The sequence below is a fragment of the Triticum dicoccoides genome, chromosome 5B (assembly GCF_002162155.2).
Source record: "Triticum dicoccoides isolate Atlit2015 ecotype Zavitan chromosome 5B, WEW_v2.0, whole genome shotgun sequence".
Lineage (NCBI taxonomy): Eukaryota > Viridiplantae > Streptophyta > Magnoliopsida > Poales > Poaceae > Triticum > Triticum dicoccoides.
The window spans coordinates 272,546,012-272,556,456 of NC_041389.1; positions in this window are offsets into that span (position 1 = coordinate 272,546,012).

Below are 10,445 nucleotides of genomic sequence, written 5' to 3' on the forward strand. Positions count from 1 at the left end.
AGCTGGCTTCAGGGCACGTACTTAGGCAAGTCAAATTCTACTATGAGTTGGACAAGGAGAGTTTTAAGGCGATTCCCTGGATATCAAACATGCATGCGAACTTCGGTACCTGGGCTTCCAGCTTCCCCAAGGAACAAGCCAAGCCCATGACCTTCTCAGGCTTCGTGCGATCTTGCCGGCGCACAGATGATGAGGCTGCTTTCGCTCAAAAAAAAGGCGAGGCTGTTGTAGCCGGACAGGAACACAGTAGCGTGGCCGTGGACTGGCGCTGGTGACGGCGTGATCAAGTCGAGTCTAGAAGCCAACGCGGTCATGGGCTTTGGACGAGCACAACCGAAGCAGGCACGTACGAATGCTGCTAACCCCCCAAAAAAACGTACACATGCTGCTTGATCTGAATATAGGTGCGCTGATTGATCTTTCTTTTCCTAAGCACGTACCACTATTGATTCTTCATGGTTACCAACTACTACATGGTATTTGTATATAGTCCTACCATCTAGCCTATATATGTCATATATGGATGTGTTTGTGAGATATATAACTTTTTTTCTGCGATGCATGTGTGTGTAATCACCTTTTTTTTGCGGGTGGTGTAATCACCTTTTCTGTTTGCATGTGTGTGAAATCACTAGGTTGTGAAGTAACTACATATTTCTTTTTGCATGGAGTAACTACAAATTTCTAACATATAGATGACCAATGTGTTTTTTTTGTGTGAAAATAGACGATCAATGTGTTGTACCTTCTGTTATAGTATCCATTTTGTTAAGAATCATTTGTTATACAGTATTTAGATACAATATTTGAACCCATTTGCCGTATTTTTGTGGACGTGATATGTATCATACATGCGTGTGTGATAATTTGGTTGTCAAGTTGCAACGTAATTCTTATATAGACTGCCAATGTGTTGGACTTTGCGTTATAAAATCCGTTTGATTAAGAATCAATCTTTATATATGTTCACATCCAATTTGAACATTGAATGGTTATGGTCTGCTACAATAAAGGTCTATCAAATGAATTTTCACATGTTTTGCTTTTATGTGATATTTTCAAGCATTCTTTTCTTTTTTGTGGTCAACTAGCAATGTCAATTTTTATATATGGCCCACAAAATAAATGGTTTGCTTTGCGGGAGATTCTCTAGCATATTTTTCTATTGTTAAATAACAATACCTTTTGATATATGAAAAGTCGATGTATCAGTTCTAATGCAGTTGCAAGCTCAATTTTTTTATAGAATTAAAACAGAAGACAAACAAGACATCATATTCGTCCACACAGATTAAATTATGTTGACCGTAAACTTTAAGTTTTAACGGCTAAGATTTAAAGATGTTACGTTACAAGAAAATATTGTCATGAACAAAGAGTTCAACACGTGACATACAAATAGTAAACAAAATGAATATATTTCCATCTAAGTCAACGTGATGTACCAATCCAGATCAATCAGGTTCGCACAGGTAAACACGAAGCAAGCGGTGCAATCAGTTTTGCATAGCCGAGTAGGCATATACTAGATTTGAAATGATTACATCATCATTGATGTAATCAGTCATTAATCGATTCTTTTTCCCTTCTTATATATCTCACTCTTAAGTAAAATGCTTTAAAAACTCTTAAGGTGGAGATCGAATATAAAATGCCCAAAAAAAATTGGCTGCAAAAAGAAAAAAGAAAAACCTGAGTTAGTATTGCAATTCATCAAGCAGCGTTAAAATAGGAAACCCGGCCAAAAATGCACAATGACAACACAGATGACGCCATCACCTTATTTGTGTCATTTTTGGTTTGGCTTTTGCACAGCTCAAACTGACACCCTTTATGTTGCCTTTTAATCTATTATTATCTATAAAGACCTAAAGCACCATAGCTCAATTAATGTCACAATCTTTTTAAACATTTACTTTTAGCCTTTTCAAAACTTGATTAATGTCACAACCTTTTTAATTATATTGTCATTCATAATATAATCCAGAAGCTTATTATATATATAAATATTAACAATAAAATATATTAGCTTTATGTCGATAGTGTTCTCGATACATAGAATGAAATCTCGGCGGAACCATGTACAGTACATTTATACCATATTGATTTTGAAAAGAAATCATAAATATTAATGTGTAGGCGAGCAACATGGCAAAACATGAGCCATATAGTTGATGTTTGAGTGATTCCCAAAAATAAGATCACGAGGTTTCAAAATAGAAGAGAAAACAATACCACACCGTATGCACTTCATGGATAAGAAAATCTCACGACATGCATTTATGGTGAAACCTTTCGAGGCAATAGCTCAAGCGCTAAAGCATGAACATGTTATTCTGATATTATATCTTAGGTTGTAGTCACGTGAGAATTGTGCAAATAAAACAACAAATACAATATACAAAAAATACATGATATCTAAAAGCTTAGGTAATTTGAGTTTAATATTTCGTCAAACAATCCCGTTACGGCACCACCATGTAGGCAATAATTCATGTCTAAATTTGAAGGAGTGGCCATTTTTACGCGACTTAGCAATAGTTATTATATCCGAGTCAACATTTATAGTCGTTCGATGAAGATCTTCATATCCTTTTGTATTTGTATGAATCTCAATGTTCTAATAAGACGATCCATAGTGTCAACCTAAAAGTAGTTATTTTCAACCTAAAAGTAGCAAACCTAAAATTTATATTACTCATTTATACCATAAAAGAAAATATCAATTGCTGGAGACGAAAACTTTAGCAACTAAACCATGGAGAAGAAAAATGCGGGCAATTCACGTGTAGAATGTGAAAGTCATAAACTTCTGGTACAATTTGTATCGTTGGATGACTATGATTTGCACTACTACATATAAGTCCATGGTCTTACATGCCAAGCCACGACTTCAATGACATGTTTAATTTGGTCGACATTTACCCTAAACGAAAATACTTCTACCAATTGCAATCATGTTATCACTAGACGTATACCTTTCTAAATGTAACCACATAAAGTTGTTATTAATCCATATGGAGGATAACTTTAGGCATTGTCAGATCACATGTTTAATTGAAGGAGCTTTCTTATATACAAAAAGATATTAATTTATTTTTTGTATAATTTTTTGGCACAACATGCAAATGGATCCCTCATACACAATTAAGTGACAATAATAAAAAAATCGAAACATGAAGAATTATGTAGAATACTAAGATATAGCTACCAAATATAATAATTATAGATAAATGTCTAGCCGCGCAAATGCGCGGGTAACACCGCTAGTTTCAATATATTCTTTAAGAGATTGTTCCATGACAGTGGAAACAACCCAATCACATGAGGTGATGGTCTTAGTCATGTTTTCGCTAAAAGCGTGAGAGTGAAGAATTTGCGGGTTAAATTTGCGATGATAAGCCATTCAACAGTTAAGAAAATAAGCTTTCTATTCAAAGGTCATTATGCGTGCAAAGGTGGACTGTCATGGAGAATGGAAAAACACCATAAGATTAAACCGACGAGATGTTGGCGGGTTACATCGTCATGATTAAAATTGGGCAAGTATTGGCGGTTTAACAGTTTATAGGTAAGCCGGCTGGAAAGTGGCGACTTACAAAGGGTGTCATTTGAACTGCCTGTGCAAAAGTATTAAGGTATCTACAGATATAGGATTGGGAGAGAATTTTGCTAAGTACCAAACAAACATGTTTCATAAGTCGTGCCTATATTTATGGATCTATAGCGGTTCACAAAAGGTGAAATATTGCTAAACCTAGATTATGACAGTGGAAGAACATGCAGGATCGGATTTAATCTCAAGCAAAAGGAATACATCTATGAATATAGATGGAGCCTAAAATTGGTAACGCGCAAGTCCAACACTACTTTCTAGTTGAACTAAGCACGGATGGAAGAGTTACGACGAACTTCGATGGGCAGCCGACAAACACTGATGAATGATGATGAACTAGAGGAACCCTAATGCGGATTCAAGGTCAAGAAAGTCGAATACCTGAGGATGTTGATAAGCAACAGAACGGCGCCGCGTTTCTCTGGTTTGTTCAGGGTGATGCAGCGGCCAGCTTGGTGCAGCTTGTGAAGGTCGATGGCGGTGATGGAGCTCGAGCGACGACGGACGGTGCAAGGAAGAAGAATATACGGTTACGGGGTAAAAGTGAAAAAGGACCCCGGTGCTATTTATAAAGGGAAAAGTGAACAGTAAATGGCATGTGCGGGAATTGAGGAGGCACGATCATTATCTTAACAACAAAGGTGCCTCGATTCTCGGAATGGAGGATTGATGCAAAGATCTGTTATGATGTCATAAGGTCTTTTATGAAATTTATAACGTGACGTCATATCTATGTTATGGTGGGTTATATAAAGCTTGTCAGGTTAAGAGCTGATGAAATTCAGAGTTCCTGGTTGAAGATTGAAGATTGACATGAACAAGTTCAAAACAATCTGGGGCCTAATGTTGGGAATATAACTCCGAGGTGTGACCCGCCCAGGAGGGGTCGGGTTACACTGTTGGCGTCTTAACATTAAGAAGGCCCAAGTAGGCCTAAGAGGATGAAGTGCGGAGATGGCGGCTCATAGGAGTGGGCCTGGCAAAAGCCCAAGACCCGGACATGTGAACTGCCATATGGTGGCTTGTCTATTAAGGCAAGGCAATTTAGAAACCAGGCCGCTCACGTTGTGTGATCTGGTTTGGACTCTTTTAAGCCGCAGGGCTTCAACCTCTGTGTATAAAGGCGAGACTCGATGGAGGGTTAACTCAAGAAACAATCAATCGAGAGCTAGGTCAAGCGTATTCGCTCCCTTGTAATCGAAACTCAAGCAATACAGCTAGAAGCAGGAAGTAGGATTTTACCTCGTTGTGAGGGGCCGAACCTGGGTAAATTCTTTGTGTCCTTTGTCCTGTTCAACCCATTCGAGCTAACCTATGTCGCGATGGCTCCACACCTAAGTCCTTTCACAAGGGCATCTGTCGTGACAAAACCACGATAGAACCTATTATAGACACACCTGAGAATCCAAATGATATTTCTATTTCTGACGTTGAGACACAATCAGGTGATGATCATGAGCATAGTGTTAATGTTAATGATGATGCTCATGTTGATGCTCAACCTAGCAACGATAATGATGTGGAGGTAGGACCTGCTGTTGATCTTGATAACCCACAACCTAAGAATAAAAGATATGATAAGAGAGACTTCATTGCTAGGAAACATGGTAAAGAAAGAGAGCCATGGGTTTAGAAACCCATGCCCTTTCCTACTAAACCATCCAAGAAAAAGGATGATGAAGATTTTGAGCGCTTTGTTGAAATGCTTAGACCTGTCTTTTTGCGTATGCATTTGACTAATATTTTGAAAATGTCTCCTTATGCTAAGTATATGAAAGATATTGCTACAAATAAAAGAAAGATATCACAAGTTGAAATTTCCACCATGCTTGCTAATTATAAATTTATGGGTGGAATACCAAAGAAACTAGGAGATCCAGGAATACCTACTATACCATGCTCCATTAAAGAAACTATGTAAGAACTGCTTTATGTGATCTTGAGCCGGTGTTAGTGTTATGCCTTTCTCTTTATATCGTAGACTTGATTTGAATAAGTTGGCCCCAACTGAAATCTCTTTGCAAATGGCTGATAAGTCAACTGCTATACCCATTGGTATTTGTGAGGATGTGCCTGTCGTAGTTGCAAACGTTACTATCTTAACGAACTTTGTTATTCTTGATATACCCGAGGACGACAGTATGTCGATCATCCTTGGTAGACCCTTTTAGAATACTGCAGGGGTTGTTATTGATTGCAAGAAAGGCAATGCCACTTTTCATGTTAATGGTAATTAGCATACTGTACACTTTTCGAAGAAACAACCTCAAGTGAATAGCATCAAATCTATTGGAAAATTTTCAATAATTACTATTGGAGGTTTTGAGTTCCCCCTCCTTACTATCAAAAAGAAATAAGATATTATTATTGTTGGGGACATGCATATCCCCATTGAGGTAACCTAGTGTTATAAGAAGATTCTCTGGTTTCATGTCATTTGGAAGAATTTTGTTAACAAGACATGAATAACCTTGTTAATGGATTCCTTTTGATGGGCATGAGATGGATGAATTTAGTAAACACAACTTTGTGTACCCACTTTTTACCTTTTGTTATTTAAAGTAAAAAAGAAAAAAAAACTATTATTTGCCTCTTTTCTAAATTATCTGTGCAATAAAAAAATGACCAGAAAATAAAAGTTCTACAAATGTGCTAAAAATTCAGTTTCTGGAATATTTAAGAATTTTTGGCACTAAAAACACATCAGGGGGTGCACCAGTGGGCCACAAGCCCACGGGTGTGCGCCTACAGGGGCTTATGGGTCCCACGTGGGCCCCACTCACTTATTCTAGCACCCATCCACTTCGTCTTCCTCCAGAAAAAATCCCACCATTGCTCAAACCCTTGTTCTTTCTCATTTTGCTACCATTTTCGATCTCCTTGCTCGGAACTCCGCGTCCAAAACTATTTTGGGGATTTGTTCATCGGTATGTGACTCCTCCAATGGTCCAAATAGTTTTTGTTCTAGTGCTTTATTTATTGCAAATTGTTGCTGCAGTGGTGACCTTGTTCTTGAGCTTGCATGTCACTTTTATATGGTCCAAACTAGTTTTGTTGCATGATATAGACTCTAGACACTTGTAGGAGTAGTTGCTTTCAATCTTGTTGAGTTTTGTTCACTTTTATTTTGAGTCACTAAAAATTTCAGAGATTTTCAGAAAAACAAAATGTTGAGGAAGGTATTCCAAGGTGGTTCCTCAAAAAAGAAATCCCCAAGGCGTGCGATAGGTGGGCCGAGTCTTGAACCACCAAGGGAGGCTTCGATGCAACCTTGCGAATGGCCACCAGATCATTTCATGGGTCGTGACGGTTTCAAGGATGAATTCTATGTGTATATACAAAATGCCGAGCTGACCAACTTCTTGTCAGATAAGTGTCCTTGATACGTCTCCAACGTATCTATAATTTTTTATTGTTCCATGCTATTATATTACTTGTTTTGGATGTTTAGGGGCTTTACTAAGCACTTTCATATTATTTTCGGGACTAACCTATTAACCGGAGGCCCAACCTAAATTGCTGTTTTTTTGCCTATTTCAGTGTTTCGCAGAAAAGGAATATCAAACGGAGTCCGATCGGAATGAAACCTTCGGGAGAGTTATTTTTGGAACAAACGCAATCCAGGAGACCTGGAGTGGACGTCAAGAATAAATCGAGGAAGTCACGAGGCAGGGAGGCGCGCCCTTGTGGGGTGGGCATGCCCCCCACCCTCGTGGGCCCCTCGTGGCTCCCCTGACCGACTTCCTTCACCTATATATATCTACATACCCTGAAAACATCCAGGAGCACCACAAAACCCTATTTCCACCGCCGCAACCTTCCGTACCCGTGAGATCCCATCTTGGGGCCTTTTTTGGCGCTCTGCCATAGGGGGAATCGATCACAAAGGGCTTCTACATCAACACCATAGCCTCCCCAATGAAGTGTGAGTAGTTTACCACAGACCTTCGGGTCCATAGTTATTAGCTAGATGGCTTCTTCTCTCTCTTTGATTATCAATACAAAGTTCTCCTCGATCTTCTTGGAGATCTATTCGATGTAACTCTTTTTGCGGTGTGTTTGTCGAGATCCGATGAATTGTGGGTTTATGATTAAGATTATCTCTGAGAAATATTTGAATCTCCTCTGAATTCTTTTATGTATGATTGTTTATCTTTGCAAGTCTCTTTGAATTATCAGTTTGGTTTGGCCTACTAGATTAATCTTTCTTGCAATGGGATAAGTGCTTAGCTTTGGGTTCAATCTTGTGGTGTCCTTTCCCAATGACAACAGGGGCAGCAAGGCACGTATTGTATTGTTGCCATCGAGGATAAAAAGATGGGGTTTATATTATGGCCCCCGGGTCTATTTTCCATCATATAAGTTTCCGATCTACTTTATTTTGCAATCTATATCATAAAAATACCAAATTTATTTATCTGATTATTATCTCTATTAGATCTCACTTTTGCATGTGGCCGTGAAGGGATTGACAACCCCTTTATCGCGTTGGTTGCGAGGTTCTTATTTGTTTGTGTAGGTACGAGGGACTTGCGTGTAGCCTCCTACTGGATTGATACCTTGGTTCTCAAAAACTGAGGGAAATACTTACGCTACTTTGTTGCATCACCCTTTCCTCTTCAAGGAAAAAACAACGCATGCTCAAGAGGTAGCAAGAAGGATTTCTGGCGCTGTTGCCGGGGATGTCTACGCACAAGTCAAGACATACCAAGTACCCATCACAAACTCTTCTCCCTCGCATTACATTACTTGCCATTTGCCTCTCGCTTTCCTCTCCCCCACTTCACCCTTGCCGTTTTATTTGCCCTCTCTTTCCTATTCGCCTCTTTTTTGCTTGCTCCTTATATTTGCTGCCACTATGTCTGAGACTGGGGAGGTGATCGTTGATAAGGACAATAGTAATGTGGGAGACTTTGATGTTTTTGATGATCCTGTTGAAGAACCCACCATCTTACATACTAAAAAGTTTCGAATCGGTAGTGGTAATATTATTAGGAAAGGGTTTATTCAAGATTTCTTTACTTGTGCCGGTGCTTTGCCCGCTATGGGTGGATCTATTTTTCATAGAACTAGTAGTCTTGCAGATGCTATATCCTTGCTTATAGTTGAGCTTGAAAGACAGTTTATGCATATGCATCCTTGCATACAAAGGATTTTCCTAGAATTTTCCAATATTGAGCATTCTTCTGTTAAGCGTGCAGCTACTATCTTTTTGGCACATGAGTTCAGATTTATAATGAAAGAAGCTGAAGAAATTTTTGCGCACTATAGGATGGACGGTGGTCGTCCTCCTATAGAGGCGACCCTGTTTAATCAAGAAGACATAATGCGTTTACAGTCTTTAGATCATGTTGCTTTTAATGAAAACCTTAGAAAAAAGGTTCCTACTGATGTTCTAGTTGATAGAATCTCTGAACTTAATGATGATTTTACTATTCAAAACAATGGGTTAGGATTTTTTCTTGAGCAAAGGCTCATGACTTTTTTCCAAAAGAATGCTTATAATGATGAATTAGTTGTGCAATATGAGGGGCCAAAGGAGGAACCCATACCTCCCGAGCTTGATCTTGGGGACTTTTGTCCAATTAAATTTAGCCCTTTTGATTGCTTTTGCTTGCCACAAAGAAAACTTGCTGTTGAACGTAGGGAATATGAGATGAGTTTTTGTTATTTACCTTATCATTATGGCAATACTTAGATCTATTCTCGCTTTTATGCCTAGCTAGGGGCGTTAAACGATAGCGCTTGTTGGGAGGCAACCCAATTTTATTTTTGTTCTTTACTTTTTGCTCCTGTTTATTATTAAATAATTAATCTAGCCTCTGGTTAGATGTGGTTTTATGTTTTAATTAGTGTTTGTGCCAAGTAGAACCTATAGGATCATCTTGGGTGATAGTTAATTTGATCTTGCTGAAAAACAGAAATTTTTGCACGCATGAGAATAATTTTAATAAAAATGTGATTTTTACTTGATTGTTTTTGCATAAGATTAATAGACAAATTGCCTAGGACTTCCTATTTTGGTAGGATATTTAGAGTTCCAGAAGTATTCGAAAGTTACAGATTGCTACAGACTGTTCTGTTTTTGACAGATTCTGTTTTTCGTGTGTTGTTTGCTTATTTTAATGAATCTATGGCTTGTATCAGCGGGTATGAACCATAGAGAAGTTGGAATACAGTAGGTTTAATACCAATATAAATAAATAATGAGTTCATTACAGTACCTTAAAGTGGTGGTTTGCTTTCTTGCACTAACGGAGCTCATGAGATTTTCTGTTGAGTTTTGTGTTGTGAAGTTTTCAAGTTTTGGGTAAAGATTTGATGGATTATGGAATAAGGAGTGGAAAGAGCCTAAGCTTGGGGATGTCCAAGTAACCCCAAGGTAAAATTCAAGGACAACCAAAAGCCTAAGCTTGGGTATGCCTCGGAAGGCATCCCCTCTTTCGTCTTCGTTCATCGGTAACGTTACGTGAGGCTATATTTTTATTCACCACATGATATGTGTTTTGCTTGGAGTGTCTTGTATGATTTGATCTTTGCTTTTTAGTTTACCACAATCATCCTTGCTGTACACACCTTTTGGGAGAGACACACATGAATCGGAATTTATTAGAATACTCTATGTGCTTCACTTATATCTTTTGAGCTAGATAATTTTGCTCTAGTGCTTCACTGATATCTTTTTGGAGCACGGCGGTGGTTTTATTTTGTAGAAATTATTGATATCTCATGCTTCAGTTATATTATTTTGAGAGTCTTTTAGAACAGCATGGTATTTTCCTTGGTTATAAAGTTAGTCCTAATATGATGGGCATCCAAGTTGGGTATA